Consider the following 21,141-nt stretch of genomic DNA (forward strand, 5'->3'; position numbering starts at 1 on the left):
AATGTAAACAAATAAAACAAAAGCAGTGCTTTCTTTTTGCAACTAGATGGCAAATTAATGGAAAAGATTGCTATCTCTACACAAAGTCTGAAAATGCTAAACACTCAGAAATCACGAGACCCAAAACTTAAGATTCCAAGAGAGCTATTAGCTTTATCATATTGCATAATATATATGACATGTTTTTCTTCTGGAATGGTTTCTATGTTAAGTGTGTGCTCTCAGGCCTCCTCAGCCACATTGCTGTGGGAATTTCACTTTATGAAATCCTTCACTGCATTTCACCACCATTCTTTCTCTAATTTTTTTTTTCTATAGACAGAAGCAATGCATATGTGATATATGTTCTGAACGGACGATCGAGGAACACGAACGCATGATCAAACCCGAGCTTTCATACAAGCAATTGTAGGTATTGCATGTTAGATGGGAGAAAAAAAATATAATGTATTTATTTAAATGAAGAACTAGCAATAGCTCATAATTGTGTCAGGGGTGGAAGAGAACGTTGCATCAGTTAATCTACTTCAGCGTGTTAAAAGTTTTACTTGCTGACTATTCCAAGCTTTGCCCTGAGTGAAGGCGATGGAGGCTGCAGAGCGTCGGCCCACGCAGGCCTGAACAGCCAGCTGCCGGAGTCACTCACTGCGCTCCTAAATTTCTCTGTCTCAGCGGGCTCCTAAGGCTAACCCAGGCCACAACGCTGGCAATCTGCTCTAAATAAATTTGCTACGTTAACAAGAGCAGCGTAGCCATGTCAGGCTAACGCCAGCTAGAGGGGGGTAAATGGCATACGCAGTGTGCCAGCATGGAAGACTCTTCTTCCCACATGCCCGCTGAGGCTGGCTGGGCTGCGGGCCGCTCTGTGCACCGTCCCTTCCAAAGGCTCACGGGCAGTGGCTTGGGTTGACCAGGACGTCCGACCTGCTCCCTCCTGACCGCCAACGGGGACCCAGCCCAGCCTCTGGCTGTCCCCCGTCCTCAGGGTGGGACGGCATCCCTCATCTCCGCAGGCGGCGCCGGCGTTCAGCGCGCAGCCAGCCCAGGCACCTTCTTCAACCTGAAGTTGCCCCCAGATTATTTCCTGTGCCCTTCCATCCTGCTCTTCTCAGGCTAGAAGCGGCTCACAGACCCGGGGAAATCTCAGCTGCCGGCACATTTCTGGCTGCCTTTGTCAGGCTCCCGCAGCGCTGCGGGTTTGCAGACCCCTTTTGAACAGCCCTGGAGGTCAGCCCCGCTCCATCTCTGAGGAAGGCAGTCTGAGGAGCGCAGGGATCCTCCACGGGATAATTCCCCTATTTGTCAAGCTCTCGTTACCTTCCTTCCATAAATCTTTCCGGTTTCCTTCCCACACAGATGTGGCTCCCTGCCTCAGCCGTTAAACTTCCACGGAAGGTAAAACTTCAAGTTTACTTATATTCTGCCACTTGGAGGAAAGCAAAGATTTGATTATTAAATTGAGCCCCACAATCCGTAACCATGTAATTGTATGTTACGCCAGTGACTTCTGTTAACAACTGAACTGAGGCAGAGGCGCCGGGCTGACACGGAGACAGGGGCTGCTGCTGCTGGGAAAATGGGGGGAAAAACAGGCAGCGAGGAGCGGGGGGAGGGAGGAGAGAGGAGCAGTGACGAGAAATATGTGAGTCCTGGAAAAGCAGTAATGGAGAGCTGCTGGGAAAGCAGTGGGGGTGAAGACAGACTGGTGAAGGAGGCTTTGTGGCAGTGCTGTGATGGGAATCCTGGCAGAGCCTGCCAGAGTAGATGGTTAATGTCAAGGCACCCAGAGAGACCACAGTAGGGAAATCCAAGGACTGGAGCATTGGTTTGGTAGTTTGTTTCCCTGAAAAATTCTCACCTACACTAGGAGGAAATCTGGGAAGTTGAAAAAAGTCAGTCAAGTGTGTCATGTCCTTTTAGATGCACACCTCTACCAGATGAGGAAGAGTTTTAGTCAACCAGCAGTGCAGGGACACGTGGCAGGAGAAAGGCAGATAAAACCTTTGCTGAGGAACTAGAGCAGAAGCAGAAAGAAGCTCCTGAGCTGCTGCCCGCTGGCTTGTCTGGTCCTGGAGAGCCCACACAGGGTTGTGGTGGGTTCATCTATACAGGGATGGAGACGCTGTGGGAAGACGGAGGGGCCAGATGTGAAGACCAAGCAGGAAAGGCAGGATTTGCCCGCAGTGTTGTGAGCCTTGCCAGACATTTGGGCTGAGCTTTGTTACAGTGTCAAAGATTGTGTGCTCCCCATATGGTGATAAGCTCACACAAGCAGCAGTCAAGGCACTGGAACATGTCTGCTCTTCTTATTTCCTTTATATTATACGTCCTTTCCCATTAGACATGAGAGGATCCCATTTCCATCTCAGGATGCATGAGTGAGAACAAGGACAGAAAGATAAGAGAATTGGGCAAAGCTTCATCCCTCTGTTTTTTATTACCCTTGTCATCTATCAAGAGACTGACTGCTTTTCTTGCTTTTGCTTTTTTTTCCTTTTTCCTCCAGCGTATTTGTAAATGTTATTTACTTATTGTCACTAGCTCCTTCGGGCTGTCTACTTTAATTTTATATCACAAATTGTGACCAGGAGCATTTTGTTTCTGCTGCTTTCTTTATTAATTTGGATCTTACTGCTTCAGCAACAATAAAGAGTTCTTCAGCCCTCCCATAATTTTTTCTCCATTTTGGACCAAAATCTCACAGGAATAACCCCCCAGTGGGGTTAGGAAGGAACTGTGGACATCACTATGGCATACTCACACTTCGATTCACATCCTGGTCCCTTTTACATAGAAGAAAAAATTATGCAAGAATATCATTATCAGCACTTTCACATTTCTCTTTGCATCACTAAGCACAACCGTTGGCTCATTATTAAAAGATATTTATATTTTGCTAGCATTTAGAGTCTCTCTTCAGTTATATACACCTACAAACAATGCTTCACCCTTAACGCACTACAGACACAAAACTTTTTCTGAGCCTTGAGCAGTTCAGAAACTCTTTCTTGAGACAATTTTACATACAGAATTTTTGCCATCAAAATTAATATTCTGTTCGTGTTAGTGGCCTTGCCAAGTTTCTCTAGAGTCAACATGTCAGTGTTTTATGTGCCACTGAATTTGCTACTATTTATCTGTGAATATTGTAATGGAATTAGAGGCTTGACTCTTTCCCCGTCTATTTAATACACCCTTTCTGACAGTCATCATTCTCAATTCTCTTAATTTGGACCATCACGCTATCTCCAGCCAGACTGTAAACCTGAATGTGATGGTCTGATTATTAAAAATTATTGAAATCATCTTCTCTTTCCACACTTGATCTTCTTTAAATACCCATGTCTCACCATAAATAAAATTTTTAAAAACAATTGTTAGTCCAGTCTTTGTGCAATAATGCTAATAAAAGCAATGAAAAGTCTTTTTTCTGTCATAACAAACTTGTTTGTGTGTGCAGAGTAAGTATTTAACTACATTATGGGACATTTAATCATGTTTCTTACTAGGGATGATGCAGAAGCTATATCCTATGAAGGGAAGTTCTCCAGACACATTTGGCTACGGGGATCCCCAGAAGGCACATGGTATTGCAGCAGTTCTGGGTTTCTATTTTTTTCACTAGCATGAATTGAAATGACTGCCTCTACAGTACAATATATTACATTAAAATGTAAAACAGATATAACTGAGGGGAATAAGAGGAAGGAAGAAAGACCAGAAATCTCTGCTATTAACCAGGATGAATTAACTTGTTTTCAAATTAGTTTAATTCCTATAGGCTTGAGTTACCATGTTTTAAAGACCACTCAATTTCTTCAAGGTATTAGTCGGGGTACAGGAGCTGCGACATAAAAATAAGGTTGGATAAATCTATGTCTGTGGCTCAGATCAACAACAGTTAAGCAAGAAGCTGCCTGTCATTGTCTCTGCTTTGTATGCCATCGCTGTTGATCCCTGAGTGCAAGGATTCATGACATTATCACAGCTTCCTCCTCTAGACCTAAATGCTGCCTTCACCACCATTTGTTTTTTTTATTATTATATAGTAGGAAAATCGAATGACTTACACTGCCCACACATACTGGCTCATGCATTTGTACACAGCGGTCAGAGCCAAGGGTTGTCTAAATGATACACAGTGAGGCTTTCAAAATTCACGTGCAAATGAGATCCTCTTCTCATTTCTAAATTACTGTTCTTCCTACTTGCAAATGCATATGAGGCATCCACACTAGGAAATAAGCTTTTTTGCTATACCAGATCTGATTGTTCGAGTGGACTTTTTTTCCCCAGCACATCATCAATTTAAAGAGAACTATATCCCTCTCTGTAGGATTTGTTGCTCTAGAAATATAGAGTGAAAACACCATAAAAAGACTATTAATGACTATTTTTTAATTCTTAGAGGTTTTAGAGTAATTTCTGTAAAACGCTATTACATTTTTATTGAACTTGTTCAGGTTTTTTAATAGATTTTAAGGCTAGAAGGGACTACTGAATCATTTATTCTGGCTTCCTGTATTGCACATAAAATAGCATCCAGTTAGTCCTGTCTTGAGCCCATTGCATTTGTTTGAGTAACAGCCATCTTTCAGTTTCAGCGCATTCATTCTAAGGGATCCCTGGGTAGAACTGCCTTTCAAAAAATACGGGTGGAAGTCACATTTGAATTGGAAAGAAAAGAATCCTGGCTCTTCCCTCCCAAAAAGAAAAAAAAAAAAAAAAAGATGAGAAATAAAATCCCTGTAAAGTACTGCAAACCAGGGGAAATATGATTACCGAGATTCTTCTTAACAATAATAAATAAAGCTATAAATAGTTATCTGTTGTCCCCGAAGTCTAAACATCCTGTCCCCTGGCCTGAACTAATTTTAGTGACATAATTAAGTTACTAATTTTGAAACTTCCAGGTCTCAACACCTCTTGTATGTTTGAGATACCTACTTTGCTATAAAACAAATTGCATCCCAGAAGTGCCTAGTTTTCTTCATTAATTAAGGAAGGTGATTAGCTCAGCTACAGACAGCTGTGCTTGGGCAAGTGAGTCTCATTCACAATGACTTGGTATTTAGCTGTCAAAAAAAACAAAAATTAAAAGGCCGTTATGTAGCATTTCTCTGCTTCACGTAAAGCTCACGGGATCTTCAATATAGTGAGTATGAGATCCTGGGGTAAGATGCAAATGTAACCTGTTAAAGGCTCTGACAGGTTATTGCTGTCCTGCCTAGAAGAAAAAGCCGTCACAAGGAATATGCTAAAAAAGTTGTTTATTTCAGGGTAAGAAGTACCTAACAAGCACTAACGAGAAAAAGTGCTTATCCATCAACAGAGCTCTGCAAGGAACAATTCTCTCTCAAGGTCTTCTCAGCATCTGTGTGCATCCATGAAAAGGTGGGGATCAGACGATATGGACTAAAACACCAACAGTCCAGGGATGACACACAGCACTGCCCAGCCTTCATTATCCCCCACCTTCGCTCAAATCACACTGCACATGAGCGATGGCTGAGCCCACTGACTGTATCCCCAAACTGGTAATGAGTCACACATCACCATAAAGTATAAAAGATGCCATAAGTGGCCACACCTTTGCTATCGTTAAGGAAAAAGCTGGGGAGAAGGGGAGAGTGAATATACTGGCTTCACCACATGAGCCAAAAGTAGCTCACATTTGATAAATTACTGGACAACTGGGAACTTGAGAGACACAGAGGTTATGTTGGTGGCTCTGCAGCACACTTCAAAAAGTTTGCAGCCACTGTGCAATATCCTTTCTTTGATGCTGCATGCCCACAGTATTTAATTTAGGTTTGGATTTCTCATTCACGCCAAGCTCCCAAGGAGCTGTATCCATTGATAATGCTTTCTTTTATCTCTGATTGGTTAAAAGACTCCATCCTAAGCAAGTCCATCCTAGTTATATATGCAATCATTAACTCCCATCTGGATTGTAACAGTGCATTTTATTTGAACATGAAGCAATCAGACCTTCAGAGACACCTACTAGCTGATTACAGTGAACAAATCACATTACCTTCTCCACTGACTCCACAAAATATTGAATTAAGCTCAAGATTGCAGTGTTTATATTTAAAGTACTCCCCAGACCTCAGAAAGTTCTGCCACAATGAAGCGTTACAGTGTAAAAAGAAAAGTTATTTGCCTGAGAAAGAACTGTCTTGTGGTCTAGCCTGGGGCTCATGAATCCCACAGAGCACCCCACTACCTCCTCCAAGGTTCATTTTACACCTATGTAAAAAATTAAAATTCTACAAAAACCAAACCTCATGAGCACTCACACCTCTTCCCCAGGGCTGAACTGGGAAAACAAACCCCAAGTAACAAACATTACTTGTGGCAGTAAATACAGAGCACCAAAACATTATGGTTTTGATGGCAGTATAAGGGATAAAACCACTACTACAGTGGACACACTCTAGACATTGCCATCTCTGATAAAAATCATCATGTTCAGATGGATTAATAATCATAGAAATTACAATAATTCTTCTGCCTTTGCTACATGTTATTCAGCTATTCTTTTCCTGACTTTTTCTTCTGCTGACTTTTATTGCAGTTCTACCTATGGGATGGACCAGAGAAAGTATATGCAAAGTGATCCCTTCTTCCCATAATGAAATAAAAAGGCAATATACACTGCGACTAACTTGCTTCCATCAGAAGTCATAATTCTTCAGGCAGACACGTGAAGGGCAGATTTTGCCCAGTTTACCTCTGCTCAGGAAGGACTCACTTCTCCCCTTTCTCCACCAGATCACTCCTGAGGTTTATTACTAACTAAAAGATTAAATCTGTAATAATATTGTTTTTCTACAAGGTAGTGCCCACCAGGAATAACAGATTAAATAGTGTTCTAGCTTCAACAATTGTTAATGCACACCACATGAATTCTTTCCTGCCAGCTTCAATGTTTCTGCCTGAATGTTTACAAAGCCTGTTTCACAAAAGCGTTTACTTGCTTTGCAAGACTTTCACATATAAGAAACTGGAGGCCCGGGGGGGAGGGAGGGGGCAGGAAAAAAGGGACAGAAAAAATAATTTGCTCCACACAGAAGGATTAATAAAGACATAAAAATTTTACTTTCTGTAAGGGACTGGTACTAGTTGTGAATAGTGATTTTTGGGAGGTCATAGAATCACAGAATCATGAAATAGTTTGAGTTGGAGGAGACCTTTAAAGGTCATCTAATCCAACCTCCCTGCAATGAGCAGGGACATCCTCAACTAGATCAGGTTGCTCAGAGCCATGTCCAACCTCGCCTTGAATGTTTCCAGGGATGGGGATCTACCACCAGGGCAACCTGTTCCAGTGATTCGCCATCCTCAGAGTAAATAGTTTCTTCCTTCTATCTAGTCTAAATCTACTCTCTTTTAGTTTAAAGCCATTACCCCTTGTCCTATCGCAACAGGCCCCACTAAAAAGTTTGTCCCCATCTTTCCTGTGTGCCACCTTTAAGTACTGAAAGGCTGCAATAAGGTCTCCCTAGAGCTTTCTCTTCTCCAGGCTGAACAACCCCACCTCTCTCAGCCTGTCCTCATAGGAGAGGTCCTCCAGTACTCCAAGTATTTTTGTAGCCCTCCTCTGGACCTGCTCCAACAGGTCCAAATGTCAGGGTTTAGCAGGATCCTCTCCCCCAAAAGAGATTCTACGCTCTCCTCTTGTATTTTGACCACCTTTAGGAGAGTGTTAGCTCCAACGGCTGGATTTCAAATTGGTGAGTGACGAGGGTGAAGGCAGAGCTCTCTGAGCGACTCTCTGATGGGGAGGACTGTGACAGGGGGACACAACACCCCTCATAGCACAGCATCCATTAACAGCACTTCCCAAGGAGCCATGGCAGGGGAACAGCAAACTGAATACATCAATGTCAGTGTCGTCCTTGCTAGCTCAGATGCATCGCTTTCAACTGGGATATTTATTATTAATTATTATTAAATTTATTTATTTAAGTGTGCTTTGCATAGATAGACACATTGTCAGTCACCAAGGACTTAATATCTAAATTAGTTAGGACAAACAAACACAAGATGAAACAACACTGTAGCAAAGAGCGTGTGAGGGGATTACTAATGAAAAGAGAAAGAGAGAAGTAATTGTTTGAAGTGGTGGGTTATTTAAGTAAGCCTTTAAAGAAGAACCCATGCATTTTAAAACTAGCCAATATGATCATTATGATAGTTTAGGCCAACCATTTTATACAATGCAGAAAGCATGCCGTAATGTCAAAATGGACATTCACTGAAATATTTCAACCCAGGTCTTGAACCCACCTCACAGGTGAGATTCTATTACAAGTCTTACCACCTATTCCTCTGAATTTTTTTGCTTCCTGATGAATGGAAAAAACATTCATAAAACGAGGACAAAGAGGATTTTCTGATACAAGAGGAGAAGGGATGCAGATAGTGAAGCACAGCAAGGAGAAGGGAGAAGGCAAAGGAATAAACAGAGGAAGAAGGGGATGGCCCAAATGGGCCATTCAGAGGAAATCAGAGTACGCACACTCGGGTGAGAAACATGCAAGTTGTTCCTAGGGTATATAGCCTTACAGGATTTTAGTGAGCTTACTATTAGAGGACTGGAGGTAGAGAGCCAGTTGCAGAATTAATAATATATGTTTAGAGTAGCTGAAAAGGATAATAACTGTATCAGCAAAGAACCACTAGATAAAGAGAGGAGGAATGAGTGGGGCATGAAGGCCAAATGAGATCTAAAATGTCTTTGGCTCTTTAATAAAGAAAGGCTTTTATCTGAGGTCTTTTTCATTTCTTTTGTCCAGATAGAACAGACCAGCAATTTATATCATTTATTAGATAAACCAGAATCCACTCTTCAGTTGGTGACTAGAATATATGTTTGAATTCTTCCAAAAAAATTACAAAGCAGAAGAAGAGGAAAGTACATGGACTCCCAGGCTTTGAGGATCATCTACTTCACCCTAGAGCATCATGTAGACATACCTGGCAAAAACCACAAAGAAATTACAGGAGAATAAGAGGCTTTGCAAAGGTCATTCTCTTGGATCTATTACCTCTTAAGTGCATTATTAAAAGATTTCTTTTAACCCTGATCCTGCAGTCCCCTTTGGTGGCCATCTCAAATTGTCGATCCTTAATTTTCTTTCCATAATACCAAAGCTGTGCTTTAGTAGAGGTTCCCTAAAGCCCAAAATGACTCATAAAACACTGGGGTTTCTGGATGCTTTATGTCAGAGTCTGCAGATGTTTCAGAGTGCACATGAGCTAAGTCTGGCCTGTGAAGGGGTGAGTCCAGCTTAACAGTTTTCTTAGGCTTCAGAGAAGGTGCTTCTAGGAACAGAAACCAAAGCTGGAAGCCACAGGGCAAATATTTTCAGTGTCTGCAACTCTTTTGGTGATATTCCTCTGCTTTCAGAAGTACTATTCTTAAAATTGTCTTGTATGGCTTCAATTCAATCTCTGAAGTGCAATTTTATAACAAAGAAATACTGTTACGAGGATCCAGTGTCATGGGAAACAAGATTCCCACTTTATAGGGAATCTGCTCGTAGCTACGTAGCTCACTTTTCCCCCTGCAAAGATGACTTGTGGCACCGACAGCAAATTCTGACATGGAAAAATGATGTCAGAGAAGCATTTAATCTCTTTTCACCTGTTTTTTATGAACTCTAAATCCTGGAAACAAGAACCATACCCATGTTACTAAATATCCCTACCAGCAATCCTATATACGTACTACCGGCAAACCACTTCAGTATGATTCCTTCCAGCGTATTTCTTCCATCCTGCAGTCTCGAGAGCCTGCCTAAGACACATGCTTATTCTTCTTTGTTAGATCTCATTCAAACCCATTTGAGACATTGCTCCCAGGTCCCAGGGCATCAGATATACTTTTCTCTCACATAGAATTAATATTCTTAATTATCTCCATCAAGAAAAAATGGAAATCTGAAAGAACCCACAGAAAGTGTTATTTTAAGCATGCACATTTGCAGGAAAGTCCCAAGATTCAGGGGACTTTCCTGTAATGGGGGAATATAGTAGGAAGAAAGAAGTGTTTATCAACAATAATAGATGGAGATTGTCCAAAAGCAGAGCCAAGAGCTGAAGATGCTCTTAGGTCATTTTCCAGGTAGGGTGCACAGGCATTTAACAGACCCATAGCTTTATGCTTTAAAAAGATATAGTCATAGAGAAATTCTCTGCATGGGATCTGATGCCCAAAGAAAGGGTTTCCATTTGTAGAGTGTACAGAATGACTGAGTAGAAGTGTCTTCTGTAGCTCTTCCTATCCTGCTCTCACGTTACCTCCAGCATAACAATATGACCACAATATTGACAACAGACCCCAGTGATCTGCTCTGCATGCATTACTTGCCAGGGGACTAGTGGCCCTTCAGCTCTTCTTTTAGCCCCTATCTGCTGTTGCCATGCCTCCCACTTCCTCACCTCAGTGTTGGGAAGTCACATATTCCTAAAAAGAGGAGTATCTTCTGTCCCATTTTCACCTCAGCAGGACCAGCTCTATTCTCTGACCCAGAGGCCACGAAGGGCAGGCTGTGGACCTTGGCAAACAAGGCTGCTAGACTGCTTGTGGACTCAGGGCATTCACTCTGCCTCACTAAAGGATTATATGGTGCCACATGGATGCACCCCCTTTATTCAGGACCTGTCTGAGGTCTCTATCACTTACCTGAAGCATGGTGTAGTCCCTGACCTGCCATGAAGCACAAGAACCTGGAGGGGGATGCTATTTGAAAGGAAGGCTTGAAAGATAATAGCCACACTCAGCTCTCAAATGTATTTGTTCTGCTCATGAAGAAAATACAGAAACCCTATAGAAAACTAAATAACTTATTTTTGAAAAAACTGTTAGGTATCACTAAATAAGGCATAGATCATCATTTTCTAGTACATATTTTTTAAATAACAGTCAGATGTGATCCTCCAAATGCATTAAAATGCTTCATTTTATGTAACTGGACCCCATTTTGATGTCATACCCCCACCCCACTTTTAATATAGATTGTGCATGACGCTTTGTACCCTGTACAACCAGCATCTGTAGAGTAACTGCTTTTTCAAGGTATCTATGGTGTATCCATGTACATTAGGTGAATAAAAACAGACCACACACAGAAAAATAATGATGTAAAAGCTAGATCACAAAAACAGGAGTACACATTTCTAAAATTGAGCTGCCCCAAATCTGCCTGAGTGCATGCTTACCTTGGAGCACAAGCATGGATCAGTGGGTCCTAGTGACTACATCGATGCTGATGAATAAAGTGGACCAGGGCCTGTCCTCTGGTCTTGAGACCAATAATTACTGGACAGCACATATCAGTATAGCTTAACTCTCTTCCCCATAAAGCACAGGCTACAGTCAAACCCTGATAACCTCTGTCTAGGGGAACACATGGTGTCCTGGGCCCATGCCCTGCCAAGGGCTATGCTGACCACTTAACAACATGCAGACCCCCAGACTAGTGCTTAGGCCTCTACCCTCACCTTATTGCATTTTCTAAAATAAGCTATAAACTATGGTAGTGTAGTAGCACAGGCATGACCACGGAAATTATGCAAGTCCTCAAACGCGATGGTGGGTTTGCAAACACATCGAGCAGTTCACAATAGATCTTACAGATCTCTGCAAGCGACTAGAAGAACCCCACGTATTGCCACAGAGGTTGATTTAAGCAATTAATTATGTTTTTTTCTCTGTGCTTGATAGTGGTTAGGTCTGTTTTCAGGGGAAAAGCTGCATTCTCCTGAATATTTAATGTTTTTAATTTATTTTCATTTCTCTAATTAATCTTAAGTCCCTCTTTACTTACATGTAACTAAAGGGAAAAAAAGATATGAATTTCTGAATAAACTTATAAGAGCTATTGTTTTAGTTTGAAAAACAAGGGAGTCGGAAATAGGCTGATTAGATTTTAAAAAATGCAATAAGAGGTGAGAAAGTCCAAACAGCAATAATGGAGCTTTTCTGACAGTCTCAACTTGCAATAAAATCTATTTTTAATGAGACAAAAAGTTAGGAAAAGAAAGCACACCAAAAAAGAGTTTTAAGACCATTCCGCTAAGAAATTTGATTCTAGCACTGAAACTTTTTCACAGACAAAAATCCGTCTTTAAAACATCTGCAGAAGGATTACAGAAATAAATGAGCTATAGCCAAAACAAGAGTTCCATAGTCAGTACCACAGTACCACCTTGTGGGGAAATAAAAATGGCCTCAGCATTGACGACTACTGCACAGTTTCAGGAAATACCCATAATATAAACATAAAATTCTAACTAAGACAAATGAAACAGCCTCAGGTACCAGCAACGTATGCACTGCATGATTTCTCCCAGTGTCAAATTACTTTTTTTGAGGAATCCATGTTCCAGTGGAAATCTTTCAGAAGTCTAGTGTAAAAACTTCCTGGAAGAAAAATGTCTCCTTTTACATTTGCTTGCATTCCTTTCTTGACTTCCATTTGCTGCAAATTTATTTCTCTAGTAACACTGAATCAAGAGAACAATTGCAGGAGGCATGTCAAATTTCACCCCCGCAAAATGCTTCATAAAGTTAAAGGCTATGACATAAACAAACTGATGCTAGGATCTTTGAAACGACTTTTTTTTATTGCCTTTCTGTAACTGATGTAGAGATTAGAGACAGTAATATTCCTGAGTACATTTGAAGAAATAAGGTTATCAAATCCTCAGATGCCCAAAGGGAACTATCACCTGCTTTTCTCCATTTCTTTCACATCATGAAAGAAATTTGTATGATTAAGTAATTGCTGGCTGTCAGAAGAAACGGTCGCCCAGTCATCATATTTTAAGAGCTCTATTAAATGTAGTTTTCACACTTTCAAATATAACTTCTTAGAGGCATCTCTGAATTTAATGCCCCTAATAAAGCAGAGCAACTAGTTCTTTCTTTCCTAAGTGGTTTGAGTGTTGGGAAAACCAGCAGGCAGGCTTCCCTCTGCATTTTACCAATGGGCAGCATTCTTAACATCAGCTCTTCCTGACATTTCATTTTGGGGTATTCTTTGCTGGAGACCAACAGCTGGGCCAAATTGGGATAAACTGTACCAAAGCATATATAGCAACAGTCTTTAATATAATGCTGCCAGAGGAGAGGGGGAGTATTCTTTTGGGGGATTTTTGTTTGGTTGGGTTTTATTTTTTTCCAATATAAAAATAAAGTTTAAACCTGGTTGCATTCATGCTTTAGAAAACCTCTCATTAATGGAAACGCTGCAGGATCAAACCCACATGAAACTAAACAAAATTGTATTCAGGTTTATGTTTCACACAAAGCTAGGCCGTGAATTTAAATATCTAGAGTTTGGGGGCTGACCCACCTACAGCTATATTCTACTGAAAGACTGGTGGCAGATCCCAATGGTGGGATTTCTCTCTCCTCACTTTAAGTAACCAGAAATTAGGGAATCAGTCCACTTGCCCATACATACCTATCTAGTGTCATCTCAGATTCCCCAGGATATGCTTCCTGGACCTTCATCTCGTGACTTATCTCACATTTGCTAGCCCCCTGCAAAGGTCTCAGAAATCTTTGGGGGCCTCTAAAGTCACTAGATGGCTATGGGTGGGAAGACAAATCAAGCCCTAGGTACCCAATTGTCATATAGGCTCTATCTACAGTCGGTAGAGAAAGAGACATCTGCAAACAGTAATTCATCACGTCCTAACATATATGTCTATGGCAGATGGGAAAAAATAGCCTCTGAAGATGCCTATCTTTTCTTACTGACCAAAGAAGGCACTTGGAAACCAGATGTATAACTCTCAGGTCTTCACATTCTGCTGAGGTGAATCTGAAACCTAATGTACAACAGATTATAGACTTTCTCCCTATTTTTGCATCCTGATAATACACTCCAGGTCACACGTTGTACACACGATTTGGATAACGTGATCTGAACTATAATGTACACATTGTGCCACAAGCCTCAGAGGAAGGATACTACGCAGTCAGCTCAGGTCCCATCATTAGTGGTGGCAGTGAGTGTGGCCTTAATCAGCATCAGTAGCAGCAACTGTGGTCTAATTGCCAGGTAGTCTTCATATGCAGGAGCAATGCCTCTGCACCCACCTGCTCTTTTAGGATCCCATGCTCTACAGACCCATTTTCCCTGCTCTCTTCCCAATGCAGGCAGCACCTCTCTTCTCCAAACACCATCTCAATTGGCAGAAAGACTTCAAAATCAACGCTTGCTGTGTGCCTCCCTCTCCCCGTTCTCTCCAGCTCCACAAACCAACACCCCAAAGTCACGGTCATCCCCCTGGTTCAATCCCCATATCCCCAGTCTCCATCAGGGTGGATCTGTCACACATCTCAGGAGTGGATATCATTACAAAATCCAGAGCTATGGCTGCTGCCATCACCTGGCACATTTACCTTGGAGTGCCTGCTGTGCCACTAGCCATATACACCCCACAGTCTGGCAGGTCAAGAGACTTTCTCAGAGGAAAAATATGCAGGTCTCAAAGTTACCATTTCAGGCTGGCTGGGAATCTAGACATCAGCTAGGTTTGGAGTTTTCCCCCCACAGTTATGAGATCTATGTATTTAATTTTTTTTACAAAAGGTCATATTCCTTCCTCTTCACAAGTAGGAGCCAACTGATTCAAACATTCATCAAACATTCATGTTCCAAAGATGTCATTAAATATCATTTTTAGGGCATTATGAATTGAGCGTTCTTCATCTTGTCTTGTTCGACTTCATGAAAAATACCTAAAAAACATTCGCATCAGGGAGTAATAAAACATTCTTTAGAATCCTTCCCTTGGTCCGGTGAACGGCAGATAACATGGGGTGGAAGAGCATCAAGGGGAATGACCGTGAGCACCTCCCACGTAAAACATTCAGTGTCTTTGGGGATGGACTCTCCACTAGAAGGCAGCATCTGTAAGTTAAAATTTTCTCAAATTTTAAAGAAATTGAACCTTGTTGCAGGGAGTAAATTTATGAACCACTAGGTATAAAAGAGGATAATGATTTCACATTCAGCAGCTAGACCTTCACTGAGAAGAAATTATCTCAAGTGTCATTAACATCTAACCTACTATTGGTCTGATACCAATAGATAGATATATTTGTGCTCAGTGAAAAATTATATGCTTAGATACTAGAACTTGTTGACGTTATGACAAAAATCAGGCTGTAGCAAGTTAATTGGCTCAGCACTTCTGTTACGTCGATCTGGCTGGAAGTAATAGCTACAGTAATGGCCTGAAGAACCACTGTGTTATGAAACACCCAGTTACTGACAGTGGTCAAGTACCACCTGACTGGAAGTTTCTAGGGGGAACAGGAAAATTTCTGGTGATGTGTCACTTTCAGTTTTACTGTGACTTTTCCTCCTATCTGATCTCATTTAATTGGGAGCATCATATGTCTTGTGCTCCCAGTAAATCTGAAGACTACGTCCATATTTCATTACCAAACAAGTGATACGATACAAAGTGCTTACTTCCTTCTTCTCTGATTGTATTAGCTTTATTCTTCCACTGCTAAGACCATATTATCTTGATTACAGATGATTTTGACTGACCATTTTTTAAGATACTTTCTAGAAAGATATACCATCCTAATGACGCGTGGCAAAGCACGCTAACAAGTATCTCTTTAAAAAGAGCCAGATCTTCATGACTTTTATATAACATTACAAAACACCAACTTTCAGCATATTGGTTATATAAGATGTGAATCAGAGATCAATTAGGAAAATGACTGCTGGCATCTTTGCGTCGTCCGTGTGCATACACAGGCTGTTAGCCAAACACACATCCACAAGCAACCAAAAGGCAGAGCCACAGGTCTGTGCATGGCACTCACGCCGTGGGCTATTGTGAACTGCATCAGAATCAGGATGCCTTCTGCTGAGATGTTTCTAGCCTGCCAGCATATTTCCTAGAAACCTAGAACAGCCCAGCTTGGAAGGCACCTTGAATGATCATCTGGTCCAACCTTGTGTGGGAAAGGGAGGCTGGATGAGATTATCTAGCACCGTGTACAGTCACGTCTTGAAAATCTCCAGTGATGGGGACTCTACCACACCCGTGGGGAGGTTGTTCCAATCAATGACTGTTCTCACTGTAAAAAATTTCTTTCTTGTATCAAGATGAAACTTCTCCCAGTGCAAGTTGTACCATTGCCCCTTGTCTTCTCCATATGGCTCTTAATGAAGAGAGAGCCTCCACCCTCTTTGTAGGCACCCTTTAAGTACTGGAATACTGGGATGAGGTCCTCTCCTGAGCCTTCTCTTCTCCAGGGGAAAAACGACCTAACTCCTTCAGACTTTCCTCATAGGGCAGGTTCTCCATTTGACTCACAGCTCTACATATTCTGTGTTTCTGTCAGTTCCAGCTGGTATGAAGCCAGAAACTAATCACACAAAGCATCTATTCCTGTTTCTCAATAAATAGAAGAATAGATCTTCTGGAACAGACAGATTTTAAAGACAAGTTTCTCATCCCGAGAAGCCTCAGTGTGCATGCACTCACACTACATTAGTCTTTATCCTCATTACGTCATGAAAGTCATGAAGCCTCCCCTCCTACTTCCAGTCCACTTCTCCAGCGCTTTGTGGTACTCCACCCACTTGTGTGTCTTCCATAAAACATACAAGGCTGTCATCTCCCTTTTCAAATATTGCTTAAAAATCACACCTGCAAGAATTCCCTCCACTTGCTCTGATTCATGAGTGTAAAGCTTTAAGAGATGAAAAAGACACTGATACTCCTCCTCCTAGAAATAAAAAATAAATATCCCCCCTCCCTCCAAACTTCACCTCACACTTCAGAACAGGGCCTTACTCACGTACTTTTGTCAATATAATTTTTACTTCATATTAAGAACATACCAGTTCATTTCAATGTATACTCAGATAAAGAAAGACCATGATAAGAATCCGTTATATTATTTACACTTTTAACAGCACTTGCTTGGCCAACATATGATTGGAAAAGACCTTCTTAGGTAATGAATACAGTACTCTGCTCTCACAGATAGTTATGACAAATAAATTATTTCACTGATCAGGCAACATCCAGAGAAACAACTTTTGCCCTGATGGCAAGAAACCTTTTTCAGGTTTCCAATCCATGTGCATTAACAGGATTCTTGTGCCAAAAGAAGTTTCCTTTTGCTTGAACGTCACTTTTCCATCAGTACTGTTTACCTCCCCAATACCTTTATCTTTTCAATCTCCTTAAAAAGAAGCAACATATATCCTCTCTGTCTTTGTTTTGCGGGATTAAACATGTCAAGTTGCTTTATTTTCCCTTCTGTGGTAAGCCCTCTCTTATCTTGAACATCTTTGTAGCTTTTCTCTGCAACTTGTTAGGTCTCAATTCATTTTTCTTGGAAAGCAGATAACCAACACCGCAGAGTCCTTCAGATGAGGCCTGCATAACCTTGTATAGCTTTACAGGATATATCATACGGGATATATCATACAGGATATATAAACTTGCACTTTTTTCTAGGTGTATTATCTACAAGACTCACAGTCTTCCTAAAACCAGTGAAAACATGCAAGTTGTATTCTTGTCATCTCTTCCCAATAAGTCTGTTACAGGATAACAAGATCTTATGAGTTCTCAAATTAATTCATGAATTTGCACTGTAATATTTTAAATATTAGCCACTTTATTTCTCTTGTCCTTGGAGTTGTCTAGTTTTTCCCATTTGATACTGTTATCCTCCTCTCCATCAACTATGCTGTCTAAACTTCTGTCACCAGAATCACTGTTACTCTCCTAATTCTCTTATCAACATCATTAATGAAATTATTAACAAGGTTGCTCTCAAAACTGAATCTTTAAAAAAAAAAAGTCTATTAATAACTTCATTCGAATACTTCCCTTTTGATAGCCCCCTTGTCTTTTGACTAATCCCCTACTCTCCTTACCCACTTTCAGGTCTTTTAATGATTCTTCTCGTGCCCAACTTAATCAATAATTTCACACAAGGCAATATATCAAATACAATCAAGACAGAATATTTCTATCCATTCCCTTTGCCTAAAAATATCACAGAATTTATAAAAAATGATCTTTTGTTAATCTGAGATAATCTTCGATTAAAAATATGTGACATCTAATTCCATTTACCTCCATGCTCTTTATTATTCTCTCCTTCACATTTTATTTTAAAGCCTACTGAGAACAGACCAACACATACCTAGATGCATAGATCACATACTTAGATGCATAGATCGGATGCACTTAGATCGGTTTTTGCACCTTTCTAAACTTTGAGAGATCTAATACGCACAAAATAAGGTTCAGAAACAATTGTGACCATCTCAGTTCCTGTAATATTCATACAATCACAGAATGGTTTTGGTTGGAAGGGACCTTGAAGATCATGTAGTTCCAAGCCCCCTGCCATGGGCAGGGACACCTCCCACTAGACCAGGCTGCTCAAAGCCCCATCCAGCCTGGCCTTGAACACTTCCAGGGATGGGGCATCCACAGCTTCTCTGGGCAACCTGTTCCAGTGCCTCACCACCCTCACAGTAGAGTTTCTTCCCGATTCTTTCAAACCCTTCAAATGTGTTTGTTGAATAAATATTTAAAGTATTCTAAATCTACCCTCATTGAGAGAACTTTTTTCTTTTCACTAAAGTGTGCAAAGTTCCTTGCATACAGTTGTGTTTGGTATTTAGCACATATTTTGCAAGGCTTTTATTATTTTTTTTAATATATGCATTTTATTACAAATAATAAGGTGCACTATAATTGAAAGAATTCATAGCTTTTTAGAAGAGTTTACATAGTGTGGGAACTCTTCCCAGAAAGGGAAAGAAGTAATAAGAAAACATGAAGCATGTTGGGGCTGCTATCTCAGTGTATTTGGCAGAAGACACTCCTGTGTTGCTTTGCATACAAACTACTAACGGAAGACAGAACTGGTGAAATCATGGAGATTCATAGTGAAATCTGACACACAAAATGTTGCAACCTGCTCTTGGGAAACCTTAACACAAGAGCTGGAGAAGCTACATGAGAAGAGCAGATTAGGCAACAACTCTGCCATGTCGAGCAACAGAAATCTTTCAATATCACGGCGATTTGTCCTCACGAGATACTTTCACAGTACCCGCATTGCAACAAGAAGTGGCCTTCTTCAGGGTCTCTCCCAGGTGGGACCTGAATCCCCACGGCACATGTGTTTCTTGGTGTGCTCCATACTACTGGTCACCAGGGACCTGCTCTGGCCTCACGCTGGCAAGGGAATACACAAGACAATCCATTTGCCAGTTCCTCTCAGTCATACAGCCTAATTCCTCTTCCTTTTTATTCCTACGAATAGCGTACATCCAGTTTCCAATACACAGGCACGGCAAGGCTGATGACTCGCAAATCAGTTCTACAGGTGGTGTCAAGGACTTTAATCACTGTCATCACAAACTGAAATGACATAACTTCATATTTACAAGACAATATTTAACAAGAAAAAAAATACAGTCAGTCTTGTCAGAAACCCGAACCATTCCTGTGCTTAAAGCTAGAAGGGAACCTTTCTTGCTGGGGGTATGCCAGTTGTTGAGACCATCCAACACCTTCCACCACTGCATTCTAGTAGCATTCTTCCATTGCTTAAAATAAGACATTTTAACCAACTGAAAAAAAAAAATTGCATACACTGAAAATACGACACAAGTTGAAGTCTTTTGAAAAAAGAAATCACTTCACTTTTTTCTAAATTAAGTTAATAAAAAATAATGCTGGTTTGCTCTTCTTAAAAACTCCCACAACTGTTACACGGAGTAACTTTAAAGGGAGCTGGACAGAGGATAGCCAGGATGATATATAACTGCGCATTCGTCTGTACTCATGAAAATGTGCCCAAATTCTAATCTGTATATGATGGATAAATTTTAGCTAAGATATCCAAGTGTTTGGTCTAAGTCTCAGGTCTGTTAAGCTGGCTCTGTAGACTTACTTTTTATTTTGCACAAGACCTACTGCCTAATTGCTTGAAAGAATATAGCTCTTAAACCTGCTCTATAACAGGAGCTACAAACAGCTCTGCGACAGTTATCTCAGGTTTGAGCATTTGTGCACACTTAAGACTGTGTGTCCACAATCCTTAAGTGGTCACCTTCCTGGCAGCAGAACTTCTTTCCGATGTTAGCAACAGGCGACTGAGATCCAGAACTCCCAAGGTTCTAGGTTTTTCTTCTAAACAGAAGAGCAGCTTTTCTCCAAGATAAACACAGCCTGTGGCTGGTGCAGCTTTTCTTTTCCTTCACCCTTCAAATGTGTTTGTTGAATAAATATTTCAAGTATTCTATTTTGAGGGTGTACAAGTTATACCCAGACCCCAATGCAGCTAATTAAGACTGTGTCAGTCAGAAAACAAAAAGAAGTAACATTAAAATTACCACATCCTTAAAACCACACCTGATCCTCACGACAGTGACATTTTGATAATGATGATGACTGCCTTCACAAAGAGAGAACTCATTATTTTTGAGATACATATTTCTACATCAATTTCTGAAAGGAAATGAACCTTACAAGCAACTATAATTGGAATGCTTTCCTCTGCGCTCTTAATTCTCATCAACAAAAAAAAATAAAGGTAACAGAAAAATCTCACCACTAAAATATAAAAGACTGCAACTGTCAATTACCTGATATATATCCTCAAGAGAGGTCTGTGAAACATAGCAAAAAGCGAAATATAGTTACTTTTACTAGATATCACCAACTGCCACCTAAAGTACCACCACCCACTTCGCCATCTTTCTAAAAAGCACTGATGTAGTTCACCTTCCCCAATGCATAACATACGTGTCCAAAAAAAAAAAGAAAAAGAGAAGTTTTAGGTTCAGAATTCTGCCCAACACCATGCTCAAGATTGCAACTAGGTACCAAGACCAGCAGTGATAGATTTTCACACATCCCCTTTTTTCATTCACTCCTGTTCCCAGACTTCAGTTGACTTTGTGTTGGCTGCCTTGAATCTCAGTCTTAAAAGTGTTTAGAGAACTGAAGCAATTCATCCAGCACTAGGAATTTATCTGAGAGGAGGCTGGTTTTGATCTGATCTGCAGTTTCCCAATACCTCAGGAATCCATATTCTTCACCTTT

The sequence above is a fragment of the Chroicocephalus ridibundus genome, chromosome 3 (assembly GCF_963924245.1).
Source record: "Chroicocephalus ridibundus chromosome 3, bChrRid1.1, whole genome shotgun sequence".
NCBI lineage: Eukaryota > Metazoa > Chordata > Aves > Charadriiformes > Laridae > Chroicocephalus > Chroicocephalus ridibundus.